Below are 19,600 nucleotides of genomic sequence, written 5' to 3'. Positions count from 1 at the left end.
ATTTAAGGAAATTCAACTTAAATTTGATCCTTCATGGTTCTATCTGATTTCTTCTAGTGGTGGTTTATCTCTAAGAGAAAAGATTGTCAGTCTGCAATTAGATATGTCGGATCCTTATCTTCCTTGAAATCAAGTGTTGGGGAAGAAACAAGGGACCGCCATACACATTATTTTGACAATATATGTCATCTTCCAAAATCTGTCAAAATGGCACTGGCCACACCTGCGCAATAGCAGCTATCAGTGATCCGATATCTCCTACTGTGTGGGTGTAAGGAGGAAGACTGGACGGCAGGTACCTGTACCGAGCCGGGTCCGGAACTGTTGAGGCTGCCTTCCTTGTTGCCTGGGGGCAGAAATGAGGAGCGGGACTGACCTCATGACCCGGGTAGGAGGGGCAGTTTAAAAAGCAAAGCGTGCACAGCTGCGGGCAGTTTGGTGGGAATGAGCAGCCACGCACAGCCAGGTGAGCAGCGTGCTCCGTCCTCTAAGCACCGGCGCCACGACAGGCTGCGTTGTTTGGTCCCTGCTGCCTCTAGCGGGACTTCTGCAGAGAGAGATGCCATGTGCTCAGTAGCTGCCAGGGATAGAAGCGCCGTATGCTCAGTAGCTGCTAGAAACAGAAGTGCCATGCGCTCCGTGACTGAGTACTGTGTACATGCAGAGAAGAGAAGGCCGAGTACCGGACAGATTTTTGCAGCCTAACTTTCCACTTGCTTCCCAGCCGTTTACCTTTGACTCTGAGAGTGCCGCAGCCTTGTTTGTTTTGGCCGCACGTGCTTGTAGACTAGGGGCTGAGTGAAAGGTGCCGGAGACAGCCGCCAAAAGACAGACCATCACTTAAAGGACCCCATCTGATGACATCGCCCGGCCGCTGCCGTTTCTACAACCTTTCCTCCAGTGGGATCATCTGCTGCAGAGGACCATACAGGACACAATAAGTTATTTTCATTGGCCTGCTATTGTTTTACAATTGCTACCCCTATTATCCCTCCTTTAACCATTAACCTCCCTGTGAGGAGTGAATTCTCTGTTTATTAAGCTGTTTTATCTTGTTAACCCTTGTTCTGCCTCTTGTCTATCACTGCATCCTGCAACTGCTAACTTAGGCATCAGCAGCGTTATCTTGCTAGAGAAAAAAAAATATTCGGCCAAGATGGCGCCGTTTCTGCTACTGCGCAGGGGCCGGTGGTGCCATCTTGGAGTTGGACATTTTTTTTCTCTAGCAAAATGGCATCGCCAGCACCATCTTTGATAAGGATTTTTTTTTCTCTAGCAAAATGGCACTGCCGGCACCTACGCAGTACCAGCTATCACAGATAGCTGCTACTGCGCAGGCGCGGCTGGCGCCATTTTCAAACAGATTTTTTTTTAGGAACTTCAGGATTACATCAAACAAATGTGTATAGAATTCATTACATATGCGATCACGCTGCAGCGCATGTGTCACTGTCGGTGCCTGCCTGCAGAAGGATTTTGTTTCCCAATATGTATATAGAATATTCATTATGTAAACTGAGGGATCAGTGACCTGTTAGAAGCCATACAGATGAATACCTAAGCAGAGCACCACATGAATACCCCCCTCAGGCAGCCCCGGAGCACGAGTATATCATTAAGGCTGGAGTCTCACTACTGTTTAAATACGGATGAGTGCTATGCTATAAAAAAACCGCATAGCACTCGGAGCATTGCTAATCTATGGGGCAGCTCTTATTATCTGTTGGTTTCTCCTCCATATTATACGTGTCAGTGAAATCATAGCATGCTGCGACTGTCCGCGTATCTCAGCCGAGTCTCGCCAATGCAAGTCTATGGGTGCGAAAAAAAAAAATCGCACAGCACACGGACCATGCGTGTAACTTGCGAGAAATACTCATGCATTGGCGAGGTGACAGGTGTTATAGAAGGGTTAATAGTTTGCCTTTAACTGCCTTGCCTTTAAGTGCCTTTTACCTTTAAGTGTTAGAATTACTAGAATCTGTTGACTCAGTAGTCTGATGGTCTCCTCTCCAAGGAGACTACACTTCTTATCATGTATGTTCTCAATAGTCAGTTACAATATGTTCTGAGCTATGGTAAATAGAATATGACCCTGGGTGCTGGTGGGGGCTACATGAGTTACATTGAAATGCATTGGATGTAAATGGTATAAAACATTGCTTTGGCTTTTTATACATCAGATAAAAGTGACTTGCTCACGGGATACGTGTGAGGTGTCTTTTGTCTCCAAGCGCTTGTCAACTAAGGGCGTAAATCCACAATTAGGACTCACTGGTGATATGTCAGCTGACATTTGGGTCAGAATGAAAACAGCTACGACAGTTTGGCGCCCGAACGGGGACCGTGTAACCAGCCGCCTTATTCGGAATCCGTATGTGGGAGCTTCCAGAGATATTGGATAATGCAAACAACAGCTGCAGCAAGGTAAGAAATGTTATTCTTACAATCTGTTTGCACCTGCAATCTCTCTTCCGGATTTCTCCATACCTCTGGGTAAAGGCTGTAAACACGGTTCAAAGAATCCACACATCACCAGTGAGTTTTGTGTTTGTTTTGTCTGTTTATGTCCGTATGAGAGTTGAATAATAGAGTAATAAGATGATAATCGTTATCTGTATTATTTGTCAATATCCTAATTGGTTGTGTATTTGTTTAGTGTGTGTAATACAAGAGCTGGGATAGACTCTGTGCAGTGTTGTTATTTTGGTCATTTTGGATTGGCAGTACATTATATGAAGCTGTATTTTGTATAAGGCCGTGGTTTTTGTTGTTTGGCCTTAAAGTGTTTTCAGAGTGTCAGTGGATACTGCTGCAGTTTTATTTATATAGAGTTGTGTTAAATTCCAAAGTGCAGAATAGACAGGCTGTGTGAGCCTTGTATGTGTGTATGTCTATGAGAACCTCTGAATGAGATAAGAGGTGGAGTGATTGAGATAAGGGATTTTCTTCTTGTGAAACTCAACTAAAAAGTGAAAGGAAAAGAAAAAAAAACAAAACAATCCCTGAGCACGTATGAATGAATGATCACATAAGTATCATTACTTATCTAAGTGTTGTTGAGGGTCCAGGATGAATGAGTTGTGGATATTTGTAATGTACATTTAATTTACATCTGAGATTCAGAGAAACCTGTGTTATATATGGTTTGATACTGGATAGGTTTCTATGTATGTCTATATGTGGTTTGGCCGGACGCGGTCAGAATCAGCTTTTTCAAGTTGTGCAGTGATTTGCCTGTATAGAGAAATTGTTTTTAATTCCGAGAGGATGAATGTTTTGTAAACTGCTTCTGTGTGTGTGAGGCACAAAGCTCTGATCAGCGCGAAATACCAGATGGGAGGAGGGAAGTGCACCCCTGCGCTACTTGCTTGAGTTTTCTCCCCTTTGCGTTGTGGGCCAGAGGAAGGGGGGGCCATGTATTGCATTCTAAGTTTCTCTGTCCTTGGTTTAGTACACGCTGAGAGATTTGTGTTTAAAGCAATAAGTACTGTATGGAATTGAAAGTGAAAAAGAACTGTGCCTATTTTAGAGGAAAACTTGAAAAAAAGTGATTGAAAAGATTGGTAAAAAATTCACCTGCTTCAAGTTGAGTGATTGATATAGCAAATTGAGGATCAGTAGAGGAGGTAACCAACTGCACGGCTGATGTAGTATAGGTGGTGTAACCTGCTACAGTCAGTCTACGGCATTAGGTGGTGTAACCTTGCCGTCCATGGAGCTGTGCTAGCCAGCTGATTTACCGAGTGGTAGGTGGTGTAACCTGCTTGGTAAAATCCTTTAAGTCCACCGAGTGGTAGGTGGTGTAACCTGCTCGGTGTTGTTGAGCGGATAAGTTGAAGCCATGGGCAACTTATTCTGTGTGCAGTCAGGGCCCCCAATGGGATCCAAAAACCGCTGTATAGATTGGAAAAAGGAAGCAGTGAAAGATGTGAAACCAATATTGAAAAAGGCAAAAATGCCAGTGAGTGGATGTTTTGTTGTTCAAAAAGGCACAGACAAAGGACGAAAGTAAGGTGTATTATGAATGTTTTGATGCTTAAAAGTCCGACTATGACTGACACATTACTGCTACCGTTATACCTTTGTATAACCAGAGACCCAGACAAGACAGATGGACTGTGGTCAGACAAACCCAGACTGGAGAAATACTCGTATGATTTGTGCTGCAACCCGACCTAAGAGAATTACACTGAATCCTGTCCAGACAAGATCACATGTAGTGACATAAGAAGCTGACACAGGATTGTGGTTGGTGGATAGTGGGGACATTAACTTTTGGGAGTAGGCTGACAGTAATCCTTTTGGGAAGGAGCTGTAGACCAGCATGTCATGTCACCCCCAACCGGTCATCTAGTCACCCCCACCACCAGAGAACCAACCACATCAGGTAGGGTAGGACAGATATAGGAGTATTATCCCTGGAGGCTCTCTGACTAGTTAGCTACGCAAAAACAATTGGCTGACCCTAAGAACCAACCTTTCCCATTTTTCAGATAAAGACAATATGATGGACGTATAAGTGCACCTGGGCAGGCCTAGGTAGTTAGTGAGCACAAAAGCAGGTGACTTGCTAGGACACATAATTAAGACACATACAGATGTGACAAAAGAAGAGAGTGTAGAGATGTACTTTAGACGGTTACAGCTTAAATGGGAAGACATGGGGTACAGTCCCATAAACCCACTTGATGTTAAAATATTGGTAAATACATTCATTGACGGTATGACCAAAGACTTATGAGACGCAAATACAGAGATCCAAAAGACCTGAAGGTTGCTAAAAGAGTTGAACAACCTAGGACAATAAGACGACGTGTCATGTATGCTGGAGTACAAGGAAAACAGCAGAGACACAGTAAGGGACCTAAGGACTTAGAAACAGTAAAGTGCTGGAATTGTGGAGAAAATGGATACTCAGACCAATCTTCCACCTTCTTCACCTCCAGGAGGGAAAGAGACAGAATTCTTGATTGACACTGGAGCAGCCGGAACTGTGGCACAGAGACTTGATAATGCCAGACATGATTACTGACGAGACTGTGGAATGCGTGAGTGTAGAAGGACAAGCGACTGAAGCCCCTATGACTAAACAAATAAGACTAGAATCACGAGACTGTGCTTAGAAGAGCTGCTTACAAACTTATTGTCAGTGACAATACCCCTATGGATTTGCTGGGAGCAGAGTTGAGTGCTGGCTAGGCCATCATACAGTACTCTCCTGAGGGTATTACAGTCACAAGTCCCCTGTCATATAAACACTTGGTGCAGAGAGACGCCAGGGTATTCCACATGCACATTATACCACAGGTAAATCATGCCCTATTATAGTTACACTTAATTTCATTCATTTACCAGTTTAGTAGTTTCCTTACACAAGATGGTATAGTTACCGTGTATTTCTAGGTTGTCTTAATATGATATATAGTTTTTTAGCCATTCATTATATTGGCTCAACCCATAATCACTGTTTGTCTTTTCCACTTCCTATACCTTATCACAAGCAACTGGTATTGATATTTGGTAGTTTTCAAATCCCTTTTTTTATATTTGGAACTGATAGTTATGGATTTACATAGGGCTTCTACCTTCTTAAAATAAGCTTGTGCTTTGCTGTGGCCTATGGCATTGTGCTCCCCCATTTTACGACTCAGTATCTTTCATAAATATATATATATTTTCATATATAATTTTCTTTTGGTAACATATTTTGTGAATCAAATTTAGTTTTCTTAAGAGGTACTCTACCCAATCAAATACGGGTATAAATAGTATTTGGACATTAGTGTCTGATTTATATAAACACTTGTGTAATATTTCACAAATGGTGTATATGGCAAGAGTGGTGAAGGTAATGCCTGACACCAGAATGTCTGAGGACAGGAAAAAGAGTCAGGTGCCAGACACCGTTTGGGCAAGGGGAAAATCGGATGTGGGTCGATTGCCCATTCCCCTTGTTTTGATTAAATTAAAAGAAGGAACCACTCCTCTTTGGTTAAAGCAACACCCCTTTGTATCCCATTAAGAAGAAAAAGGACCCAAGGGTTCCCCTGACACAGAATAGTTCAGGACTTACAGGCCATTAATGATGTACAGTGAGTGTGATCTCAATTGTCCCTAATACACACACCGTACGGTCACAAAATGTTTCACAGTCATTAATTTGGCAAATGCATTCTTCTCTGTACCCCTGCACCCTGACTGACAGCATCTTTTCTTTTTTACTTACGAAGGTAAACAAACACTGTTGGACGGTCCTCCCAAAAGGGGGAAAGAACTCCCCAAACATCTATTCAACAGCGATGGCAGGGATTCTTGAGCAGTGGCAACCACCTCATCCACAGACTGTACTATTGCAGTACGTGGATGACCTCTTGCTCTGCTGCCCGGACCAGACGTCCTGCAAGGAAGCTACAGTTTCCTTGCTGTGTTTTTTGGCAGAGAAGGGTTGCAAGGTCTCCCGTGACAAATTACAGTATTGCAAACAAAAGGTGACATTTTTAGGGACATTGTATTGCTGAAGGTACAAGACACCTGACTGAAGACAGAAAACAGGCAATACAAAATCTCCCTTTACCCAGGTCACACCAGCATCTACGTATTTTCCTAAGGTTTGGTGACCTACTGTAGGCCTTGGATAAGGTCTGCTTCACAAATGATGCAACCACTCTATGACAGGTTGTCATCAAACCCCTACAATCAAAAAGCAATTGATTCCTTCTATTCTCTGAAGCTGCTCATTGTGTCAAGCCCCAGCCTTAGGCATTCCAAACTATGATCAGCCATTTTTTCTTATTTTGAACAGAGCAGGGAGGACATGCTACCGCAGTACTGACACAACAATGTGGAGAGGAACAGAGACCAATAGCTTACTACTCAGCACAATTAGACCCAGTGATTAGAGGGTCTCCTACGTGTGTCCGTGTTATAAGAACTGCTGTATTACTGTTAGGCATGTGAGCTCACACTGACTTTTTCGTTTGACAATTTGTTCCCCACATGACATTAATGCCATACTCATACAAATACAACCAGAACACCTGTCTATGGATAGACAGATCAGACTCGAATGTGTTGTAATACTAATTCCTGAATACGTCACCCTCAAAATACATAGTGTTATGAATCCAGCCACTCATCTGCCTGTGGATTCAGAAAAGGGGGAATTGGTGACAGCATTAGAAAAAAAAACAAAAAAAACAAAAAGTACACTGGTACGTTGACATGACGCACAAACATGACTGCATAGGAACTGATGAGTCAGGAGACAGTATGTTTTACATATGTTCATGAAAAAAAAACAAAAAAAAAACTGTTCCTAATGCATATTTTGAAGTTTTATTTTTGTAGATGGCTCCAGATACCACCAGGATGGGCGATTCTACACTGGACATACAGTAGTATCCTCACATGAGGTAATCCGAGTTGAACCACTCCCTCCACACATGTTGGTGCAGGAGGCAGAGTTGAAGGCGCTCACTGAGGCGTGTAGAGCTGCTGCAGGTAAAGTCGCTAATATTTACACAGATTCGAATTGTGCATGGGGAATATCCCATGATTATTGCCCTGTCTGGAGAAGCAGAACGTTTCTTACATCAGCCAGTAAGCCCATTAAAAATGCATAGCTGATGAAACAATTAGTGGAGGCATTGACGTTACCAGTCCAGGTTGGCATCGTCAAGGTAACAGCACACACGGACGGTGACTCTGTGGAGGTAGAGGGCAACAGAAGGGCGGACAAGGCTGCTAAAGTAGCAGCAAGGCGGCCTAGGGAGCAGTGGACGGTGGTGGAGAGTCAGCGTATTCCAGCCACACTGAGCCTAGATGTCCTGAAATCCCTCCAGCTGCCCAAACAGAGAAGGAACACGGGGGAGAATGGGAGCTGAGCTGAACTCAAAAAGAGTTTTGGGAGAATAAGGATAAATTGTATATACCAAGGTCCCTGTTCCTAATTATGGCACAAGCAACACTTGGCCCCACTCACACCTCAAAATGTCACATGTGTCCATGGTAGATGCCTTCTGGATCGCTCCTGGTTTCAGTTACGCAGCAGCAAAGCTCGTACGGTCATGCCTCATCTGTGCACAGCACAACCCTGGTAAAACAGTAAAAATCCCTAAGAAAGCGACACCCAGGCCTCTCTACCCATTTCAGAGACTGCAGACGGGCTACAAACAGCTACCCAAGGTAGGAGTGTGTGAAAAATGTCCTAGTAGGTGTAGATCTCTTCTCTGGTTGGCTGGTAAAATGTGCAAATACTAAAGCGACTGCAGACAACCTAATGAAAGAACTGATCTGCAGGTATGGTGTCCCAGAAACCACAAAGAGCGATAGGGGTACACACTTGCAGGCCCTGGGAGTACAGCAAGCATATCATGCACCATATAGACAACAAAGTAGTGGGAAAATGGAAACACTAAATGGGACACTTAAACTGAAAATTCAGAAGCCATGGCAGACACAGGAAAGAGCGGGGTAGAGTGCTTGTCTCTTGCACTCTTTCTAGTTAGACACACTCCAAATAGAAAGACAGGCTTGTCCCCTTTTTGAAGTCCTGTTTAGTAGTTTGCCAAAGACTGGTCTGTACTTCCCACAGGTGCTACAAATGCAACACGGTGCTATGACAGCCCATGTCCAGGCCTTGCAGAACAGACTTAATGTGGTGCATAAACATGTGTTTTCATCCATTCCAGATCTTAATGCCAGTGCGGACGCACATCTGCTAAATCCAGGTGATTGGGTGGTCATACACAGACACGTGAGAAGGAGCCTAGACTGTTGTGAATTTGCTTTTTGCTCCCTCTAGTGGTTACTAGTTTTTTGACTCTGGTTTTTCTGTCATTCCTTTTATCCGCACCTGGGTCATTAGTTAGGGGTGTTGCTATATAAGCTCCCTGGACCTTCAGTTCAATGCCTGGCAACGTAGTTATCAGAGCTAGTCTGCTGTGCTCTTGTCTACTGATCCTGGTTCCAGTTATATCAGCTAAGTCTGCCTTTTGCTTTTTGCTATTTGTTTTGGTTTTGTATTTTTGTCCAGCTTGTTCCAAATCTATATCCTGACCTTTGCTGGAAGCTCTAGGGGGCTGGTGTTCTCCCCCCGGACCGTTAGACGGTTCGGGGGTTCTTGAATTTCCAGTGTGGATTTTGATAGGGTTTTTGTTGACCATATAAGTTACCTTTCTTTATTCTGCTATCAGTAAGCGGGCCTCTCTGTGCTAAACCTGGTTCATTTCTGTGTTTGTCATTTCCTCTTACCTCACCGTCATTATTTGTGGGGGGCTTCTATCCAGCTTTGGGGTCCCCTTCTCTGGAGGCAAGAAAGGTCTTTGTTTTCCTCTACTAGGGGTAGCTAGATTCTCCGGCTGGCGCGTGTCATCTAGAATCAACGTAGGAATGATCCCCGGCTACTTCTAGTGTTGGCATTAGGAGTAGATATATGGTCAACCCAGTTACCACTGCCCTATGAGCTGGATTTTTGTATTCTGCAGACTTCCACGTTCCTCTGAGACCCTCGCCATTGGGGTCATAATAGTTTGCCAGGCCAGTATTAAATGTTTAATGCATTGCAGAAGAGGGATTATAAGAAAGAAGATTCTGAGTTTTTTTTTTTTTTTTCTTCTTCCCCTTTACCTCAGAGTGGCTATGCTTGCTGCAGACATGAATGTCCAGACCTTGATTACAAGTGTGGACCAGCTGGCTACTCGTGTGCAGGGCATACAAGACTATGTTATCAGAAATCCTAGGTCAGAACCTAAAATACCGATTCCTGAACTGTTTTCCGGAGACAGGTTTAAGTTTAGGAATTTCGTGAATAATTGTAAATTGTTTTTGTCCCTGAGACCCTGTTCATCTGGAGATTCTGCTCAGCAAGTAAAAATTGTTATTTCGTTCTTACGGGGCGACCCTCAGGATTGGGCTTTTTCGCTGGCGCCAGGAGATCCGGCATTGGCTGATCTTGATGCGTTTTTTCTGGCGCTCGGTTTACTTTATGAGGAACCCAATCTTGAGATTCAGGCAGAAAAGGCCTTGCTGGCTATGTCTCAGGGGCAGGACGAGGCTGAAGTGTATTGCCAAAAATTTCGGAAATGGTCCGTGCTGACACATTGGAACGAGTGTGCACTGGCCGCTAATTTTAGAAATGGCCTTTCTGAAGCCATTAAGAATGTTATGGTGGGTTTTCCCATTCCCACAGGTCTGAATGATACTATGGCACTGGCTATTCAAATTGACCGGCGGTTGCGGGAGCGCAAAACCGCAAATTCCCTCATGGTGTTGTCTGAACAGACACCTAATTCGGTGCAATGTGATAGAAAAACCGCAAATTCCCTCATGGTGTTGTCTGAACAGACACCTGATTTAATGCAATGTGATAGAATCCTGACTAGAAATGAGCGGAAAATTCATAGACGCCAGAATGGCTTGTGCTACTACTGTGGTGATTCTACACATGTTATCTCAGCATGCTCTAAACGTATAGCTAAGGTTGTTAGTCCTGTCACCGTTGGTAATTTGCAACCTAAATTTATTCTGTCTGTAACTTTGATTTGCTCACTGTCATCTTATCCTGTCATGGCGTTTGTAGATTCAGGTGCTGCCCTGAGTCTCATGGATCTCTCATTTGCTAAGCGCTGTGGTTTTACTCTTGAACCATTAGAAAATCCTATTCCTCTTAGGGGTATTGATGCTACACCATTGGCAGCAAATAAACCGCAGTATTGGACACAGGTTACCATGTGCATGACTCCTGAACACCGTGAGGTGATACGTTTCCTGGTTTTACATAAAATGCATGATTTGGTTGTTTTAGGGCTGCCATGGTTACAGACCCATAATCCAGTCCTGGACTGGAAGGCTATGTCAGTCTCAAGTTGGGGCTGTCGTGGTATTCATGAGGATTCCCTGCCTGTGTCTATTGCTTCTTCTACGCCTTCGGAAGTTCCGGAGTATTTGTCTGATTATCAGGATGTCTTCAGTGAGTCTGAGTCCAGTGCACTGCCTCCTCATAGGGACTGTGACTGTGCTATAGATTTGATCCCGGGCAGTAAATTTCCTAAGGGAAGACTGTTTAATCTGTCGGTACCTGAACATACCGCTATGCGTTCATATATCAAGGAGTCTCTGGAGAAAGGACATATTCGTCCGTCTTCTTCCCCTCTTGGTGCGGGATTCTTTTTTGTGGCAAAAAAGGACGGATCTTTGAGACCTTGTATTGATTATCGGCTTTTGAATAAGATCACTGTCAAATTTCAGTATCCTTTACCGCTGTTGTCTGACTTGTTTGCCCGGATTAAGGGTGCCAAGTGGTTCACCAAGATAGACCTTCGTGGTGCGTACAACCTTGTGCGCATTAAGCAAGGTGATGAATGGAAAACCGCATTCAATACGCCCGAAGGTCATTTTGAGTACTTAGTGATGCCTTTTGGGCTCTCCAATGCGCCTTCAGTTTTTCAGTCCTTTATGCATGACATTTTCCGGAAGTATCTGGATAAATTTTTGATTGTTTATCTGGATGATATTTTGGTTTTTTCTGATAATTGGGATTCGCATGTGGAGCAGGTCAGGTTGGTCTTTAAAATTTTGCGTGAAAATTCTTTGTTTGTCAAGGGCTCAAAGTGTCTCTTTGGTGTACAGAAGGTTCCCTTTTTGGGGTTCATTTTTTCCCCTTCTGCTGTGGAGATGGACCCAGTCAAGGTCCGAGCTATTCTTGATTGGACTCAGCCCTCGTCAGTTAAGAGTCTTCAGAAGTTCTTGGGCTTCGCTAACTTCTACCGTCGTTTTATCGCTAATTTTTCTAGCATTGTGAAACCTTTGACGGATATGACCAAGAAGGGCTCCGATGTAGCTAACTGGGCTCCTGCTGCCGTGGAGGCTTTCCAGGAGTTGAAACGCCGGTTTACTTCGGCGCCTGTTTTGTGCCAGCCTGACGTCTCACTTCCCTTTCAGGTTGAGGTGGATGCTTCGGAGATTGGGGCAGGGGCCGTTTTGTCGCAGAGAGGCCCTGGTTGCTCTGTTATGAAACCTTGTGCCTTTTTCTCTAGGAAGTTTTCGCCTGCCGAGCGAAATTATGATGTGGGCAATCGGGAGTTGTTGGCCATGAAATGGGCATTTGAGGAGTGGCGTCATTGGCTCGAGGGTGCTAAGCATCGTGTGGTGGTCTTGACTGATCACAAAAATCTGATGTATCTCGAGTCTGCTAAACGCCTTAATCCGAGACAGGCCCGCTGGTCATTGTTTTTCTCCCGCTTTGATTTTGTTGTCTCGTATTTACCAGGTTCAAAGAATGTGAAGGCCGATGCTCTTTCTAGGAGCTTTGTGCCTGATGCTCCTGGAGTCACTGATCCTGTTGGTATTCTTAAAGATGGAGTTATCTTGTCAGCTATTTCTCCGGATCTGCGACGTGTGTTGCAGAGATTTCAGGCTGATAGGCCTGAGTCTTGTCCACCTGACAGACTGTTTGTCCCGGATAAGTGGACCAGCAGAGTCATTTCCGAGGTTCATTCCTCGGTGTTGGCAGGTCACCCGGGAATTTTTGGCACCAGAGATCTGGTGGCCAGGTCCTTTTGGTGGCCTTCCTTGTCAAGGGATGTGCGGTCATTTGTGCAGTCCTGTGGGACTTGTGCTCGAGCTAAGCCTTGCTGTTCTCGTGCCAGCGGTTTGCTCTTGCCCTTGCCTGTCCCGAAGAGACCTTGGACACATATCTCCATGGATTTCATTTCTGATCTTCCGCTATCTCAGGGCATGTCCGTTATCTGGGTGATATGTGAGCGCTTCTCCAAGATGGTCCATTTGGTTCCTTTGCCTAAGCTGCCTTCCTCTTCCGATCTGGTTCCTGTGTTTTTCCAGAACGTGGTTCGTTTGCACGGCATCCCTGAGAATATTGTGTCAGACAGAGGATCCCAGTTCGTTTCCAGGTTCTGGCGATCCTTTTGTAGTAGGATGGGCATTGATTTGTCGTTTTCGTCTGCTTTCCATCCTCAGACTAATGGACAGACGGAGCGAACCAATCAGACTTTGGAGGCTTATTTGAGGTGTTTTGTCTCTGCTGATCAGGACGATTGGGTGACATTCTTGCCGTTGGCTGAGTTTGCCCTTAATAATCGGGCTAGTTCCGCCACCTTGGTTTCGCCTTTTTTCTGCAACTCTGGTTTCCATCCTCGCTTTTCTTCGGGTCATGTGGAGCCTTCTGACTGTCCTGGGGTGGATTCTGTGGTGGATAGGTTGCAGCAGATCTGGAATCATGTGGTGGACAACTTGAAGTTGTCACAGGAGAAGGCTCAGCGCTTTGCCAACCGCCGTCGCGGTGTGGGTCCCCGACTTCGCGTTGGGGATTTGGTATGGCTTTCTTCCCGCTTTGTTCCTATGAAGGTCTCCTCTCCCAAATTTAAACCTCGTTTTATTGGGCCTTACAAGATATTGGAAATCCTTAATCCTGTATCTTTTCGTCTGGATCTTCCTGTGTCACTTGCTATTCACAATGTATTTCATAGGTCCTTGTTGCGGCGGTACATTGTGCCTGTAGTTCCTTCTGCTGAGCCTCCTGCTCCGGTGTTGGTTGAGGGTGAGTTGGAGTACGTGGTGGAGAAGATCTTGGATTCTCGCCTCTCCAGGCGGAGGCTTCAGTACCTGGTCAAGTGGAAGGGCTATGGTCAGGAGGATAATTCCTGGGTGGTCGCCTCTGATGTTCATGCGGCCGATTTAGTTCGTGCCTTTCATGCCGCTCATCCTGATCGCCCTGGTGGTCGTGGTGAGGGTTCGGTGACCCCTCACTAAGGGGGGGGTACTGTTGTGAATTTGCTTTTTGCTCCCTCTAGTGGTTACTAGTTTTTTGACTCTGGTTTTTCTGTCATTCCTTTTATCCGCACCTGGGTCGTTAGTTAGGGGTGTTGCTATATAAGCTCCCTGGACCTTCAGTTCAATGCCTGGCAACGTAGTTATCAGAGCTAGTCTGCTGTGCTCTTGTCTACTGATCCTGGTTCCAGTTATATCAGCTAAGTCTGCCTTTTGCTTTTTGCTATTTGTTTTGGTTTTGTATTTTTGTCCAGCTTGTTCCAAATCTATATCCTGACCTTTGCTGGAAGCTCTAGGGGGCTGGTGTTCTCCCCCCGGACCGTTAGACGGTTCGGGGGTTCTTGAATTTCCAGTGTGGATTTTGATAGGGTTTTTGTTGACCATATAAGTTACCTTTCTTTATTCTGCTATCAGTAAGCGGGCCTCTCTGTGCTAAACCTGGTTCATTTCTGTGTTTGTCATTTCCTCTTACCTCACCGTCATTATTTGAGGGGGGCTTCTATCCAGCTTTGGGGTCCCCTTCTCTGGAGGCAAGAAAGGTCTTTGTTTTCCTCTACTAGGGGTAGCTAGATTCTCCGGCTGGCGCGTGTCATCTAGAATCAACGTAGGAATGATCCCCGGCTACATCTAGTGTTGGCATTAGGAGTAGATATATGGTCAACCCAGTTACCACTGCCCTATGAGCTGGATTTTTGTATTCTGCAGACTTCCACGTTCCTCTGAGACCCTCGCCATTGGGGTCATAACACTAGACCCACGGTTTGACGGCCCGTTGTAAAGTCCAGTTGACCACATTCACTTGAGGGAACGCCCACCTGGATCCATGCCAGTCACTGCAAAAAGATCTTTTCACTAGCAGAAAGACTGTTGTCCTAATCACCTTGCTGGCAGTGGTAGGATGTTTTCACCTTACAGAGACACTGGATAAACTTTTAAGTGTTGACAAGGACAACAAACTTACTCAACATCATGCTTTTCTTATAAAAGACGCGGAAGGACAAACCTGCTGGACTGTTAGATCTGTATACACAGCCCAGTATTTGTAAGGGCTATGCTGTACTTAGCCTTTACCCCTGGAGCCAAGGAAGGTATTAACACCACACAGCATACCCAATGAGACTTGGACTCAGATTTTCTTGGTTCCTTAAGGCTCTTAATAAGACTAATACAATATAAAGACTTATTTTTAAATCCAGCCGATTGGCTTAGCGGCCTAGCAGGATGGATTATTTTTGGTATTTTTCAGACTTGTATGCAAATCTTGTTGCTTTGCTTATTGTTTTATGTAGCCGTAAAAGCGCTAATATGTGTATTATCTAAGGCTGAACTTTCTGTAGTATATCATAGGCCCCGTATGGCCACTGCTGATGGGGAAGTTGAGTGTCCACATTGAGGGTGGATGGGTGAAGCAGGTAGCAAGTCCCCTTGTGGGTACTAGACCCATGAGACAGTAGCTCCTTTGTGGACATTAGCGGACCCCGTAGCAGAGGTTATACCATTTACAAAAGGGGGAAATTGTTATAGAAGGGTTAATAGTTTGCCTTTAACTGCCTTGCCTTTAAGTGCCTTTTACCTTTAAGTGTTAGAATTACTAGAATCTGTTGACTCAGTAGTCTGATGGTCTCCTCTCCAAGGAGACTACACTTCTTATCATGTATGTTCTCAATAGTCAGTTACAATATGTTCTGAGCTATGGTAAATAGAATACGACCCTGGGTGCTGGTGGGGGCTACATGAGTTACATTGAAATGCATTGGATGTAAATGGTATAAAACATTGCTTTGGCTTTTTATACATCAGATAAAAGTGACTTGCTCACGGGATACGTGTGAGGTGTCTTTTGTCTCCAAGCGCTTGTCAACTAAGGGCGTAAATCCACAATTAGGACTCACTGGTGATATGTCAGCTGACATTTGGGTCAGAATGAAAACAGCTACGACACAGGAAATTGCCTCAGCCATTATTCAGGAAGCTTTTGCATGCTAATTAGCCTGGGAAGTTCTAGAACAAGCCACTATCATGCCTCCACGGAGTACGGCAAGATGGCAAGGCAAATTAATATCAAGCTTCTGATCGCTCTGGTGCAGGAGAGGCCTGAAATTTGGGATGTACGTGATGCACATTATGTCGACCATGCCTGCAAGGACGCCTCATGGAAGCGTATCTGCCGGCAAATGTTTTCTACCTATGAAGAAAATACACCTGCGGTGCAGCATGAAATGAGTAAGTACTACCCTAAATATCAAAAAACTTTAATAATTTTAAATGAAGCAACAAATGAATAAAACATCATTATATGTGATGTTATGCTTGCCAGCCTTGCTGTTTTCAAGTTTACACTTGTCAAATAGCATGCCACATTACGCTTTAACGTACATTTGCCTATACTTACTCTTTGATTCTAATGTCAAACATTTGTTGGGTTACTTTGCAGTGTCTGATGTCATGAGACGGTGGCAGAGCTGCCGTGAGTCCGTGACCAGTTCCGCAGAGAGTGTCAGAATCGGACCAGGAGTTGTTCAGAGGGACACAAAAAGAGAAAATATATATGCTATGATCACTTAACTTTTCTCTCCCCAATTCTGGATCTCTATCCGTAAATGCTTGATTCAGCACACCACACATTTGCCACGTGGTCTTACAGTATGAAATAATGTTTTTTTTCTTTTTATGAAACAAAACAGAATCAAACATAACTGAGTGGGAGACTGGCTCAGACTCGGATGTCCATGTCGGCCCAGTTGGTGAAGAGGAAGAACAGGCTGGACCATCTTCTCAACCGTCATCAAGTCACCAACCACCACCACCAGCACATCCTTCTGTGGGACAGGAGCCAACTCAAGAAGAGGAGGATCGTGGGCAGAGTAGCAGCCCAACACTCCCGATTGATACATCACGACAGCCTGCAGTTGTCTCACACCGTGGCTGCCGCAGGAGGGAGCTTGCCTCCACTGGGACCAAACGGCAAGTGGATACTGGGGTATTGAACTACCTGTCCCGCACTGCCAATGATGACGGGAAAGATGCCTAGGCAAGGAGTCTGGCACACTATCTCCGCACAATCCCCTGAGAAGTGAGGCTGAGAGCCAGAGGTGCACTGCCAATAGTTATAGATGCATGCACCCCACCCAATAACCCACTCCGATCTTGGCTTACCTTGACTTTCACAGCAAAACCTTCTCCAAATGCCTGGACTTCCAGAGGAGATCACAAGATCTCAAAGTGAACCCCCTCCCACACAGTCCTTCACCACAAATATCTGGAGGCCCAATACAACACTGGCCACAACATGGCCATTTCAAAGCACCAGCTGCACCTTATCAGTATGGCCACCTGACCATACCCAGTGTAGGAGAGTGGCCACTACATGGGTATGGTCGACATGGACATTCTGGGGGGTATCCACAAATAGGTACTGCCAATACACAGGATTATTATGTTCATCAATACCAAAGTGCTCAGTACAAGCATGTTCCCCACCCCGTCCCTTCCATTCGCCATCATGCAGCGTCAGACACCACTCAGGCTCATGGTCAATTAGCCACAAAAAGTAGCCAAAGCACTCAGGCTGCTGCCCCGCCATCTCCTCCACCTACATACATAAATTTGTCATATTTTTTTTTAGGCTGGGTTCACACTGCGTTAGCAGCAGCCCGTGTAGCACATACGCTAACGGGCTGCTGTTAACGCAAGTGCCGACGTTACATTGTGCTAGCGCAGATAGAGCATCTGCTAGCTCTATCTGCGCTAGCAGTGACGGACCCGGATACGCTGCAGCCCGCATCTCAGGGTCCGTCACTCAATGACGGCACATCCCTAGCGCATGCCCATTGTGGGCGTGCACTAGCGATGCATCCGACATTGCAGTCAATGGCGGCCGTAACGGACTAAGTTACACCGCGTTTATGCCGCTGTGTAACGTAGTCCGTCTAACGGACACCATTAACGCAATGTGAACCCAGCCTTAGGCTGTTATTTTATGTATTTTTTTATTAAAAAAAAAATAATTGTTTCAGGGCCGCTAATAGTGGCCATAACTGCCATATGATGTGAATATGGTTAATTTTGCATAGAAACATTATGTAAGTAAACTGACTTATTTAAATGTGTGTTTCTTTGTTTCCACTATATAAATGATGTTTTTATCATAATTTTGTAATCACATTTTGAAAAACACATAACACTTTGGAAAACTTAACATCGTTATATTTAACACACATAACAAAAAAAATGTATAACATAGACACTGCTGCATTCTTGTGCCACAGAGTATATCCCTCCAGTGAAACTAAATAATTAGTAAAGACATCCCGCACTTTAAGTCCAGAGGGCGGATGACATGGATGATGTCCATGTGAAGTAGTCAGGCCATTATTTGCATCCTCCACATTATCACCAACATTTGCACTACAGTTGTGAATTCTTGTGAATTTGTGAAGTACAACACATGTTTTAATAACTTGATTCACATTTTCTTCACTTAGTTGAACAGCAGACTGCAGAACACGCCATTTGGCACACAGAATGCCAAAGGCACACTCCACCAGGCGTCGTGCATGGGATAGGTGGAAATTAAAAATTCTACTCCGGTGGTCCAGGGTTCTACGCGGATAGGGCCTCATGAGGTTCCTGGTTAATTGAAAAGCCTCATCACCAACCATGACATAAGGGACAGCTTCCAGATTAGACCCTGGCAGCTAACGTGGGGGTCGGAGGTCCAACTGATTATTGTGCATAAGATGACCCATAATGGAAGAATGGAACACTTGGGAGTCTTCGATTCTACCATAGGCCCCAATATTAACAATTCGAAATATGTATGCATAATATGTCTGTATAATTATAATATTGGGAGCCAGAGTTGAGCGGCTTATGTACATGGATGTGCTTCCCATCCAGGGCTCCAATACAGTTATGAAACTGGCACTAGGGTTGAGCGAAACAGATCGGACAAATTAAAAAATCGCCGACTTTCGGCGAAGTCGGGTTTCATGAAACCCGACCCGATCCTAGTGTGGGATCGGCCATGTGGTCGGCGATCAGTGCGCCGAAGTCGCGTTTCGTATGACGCTTTCAGCGCCATTTTTCAGCCAATGAAGAAGGACACAGAGTGTGGGCAGTGTGATGACATAGGTCTCGATCCCCACCATCTTAGAGAAGGGCATGACAGTGATTGGCTTGCTTTCTGCGGCGTCACAGGGGCTATAAAGGGGCGTGCACGCCGACCGCCATCTTACTTCTGCCGATTGTAGCATAGGAAGAGATTGCTGCAGCTTCATCAGAACAAGGGATATAGTTAGGGAGGGAAGATTAACCCCCAAACTGCTTGTGCTGTAGCGATTTCCACTGTCCAACACCACCTTTTTTTTGTAGGGACAGTGGAGGCTATATTTTTGTGCATCAGCTCTGTAGCTTATTAGGCTGCCTTATAAGGCTCCCTGATAGCTGCATTGCTATTTGCACGCTGCTGTGCAAACCAACTGCTTTTTTAAAAGCACAGTTATCTTGTTTATTTGTTCACACTTTTGTGTGCAGCAGTCCTTTTTATTGCTGCCATACTTGTCCTGAGATCATTCTAAAACTAAAGCAATACAGCAAGGACCAAATTCCAAAAAATAAAAATCAAAGCATAGGATTATTAAAATATGCCTTTATTTTATGAAAGTGGCAATGGTTACAATAAAAAAAGGGTTTTTTTTAATAAAAATTATTATATAACAAATTAAACAAACTTGCGCGGTACCAGGTATAATTATCGTTCCTTAATTATCCCCCTATTACTATATAAGGATATATTAAAACGTGCTGTACA

This window comes from Ranitomeya variabilis, chromosome 3 (assembly GCF_051348905.1).
Source record: "Ranitomeya variabilis isolate aRanVar5 chromosome 3, aRanVar5.hap1, whole genome shotgun sequence".
Lineage (NCBI taxonomy): Eukaryota > Metazoa > Chordata > Amphibia > Anura > Dendrobatidae > Ranitomeya > Ranitomeya variabilis.
Note: the sequence above shows the minus strand (reverse complement) of the source record.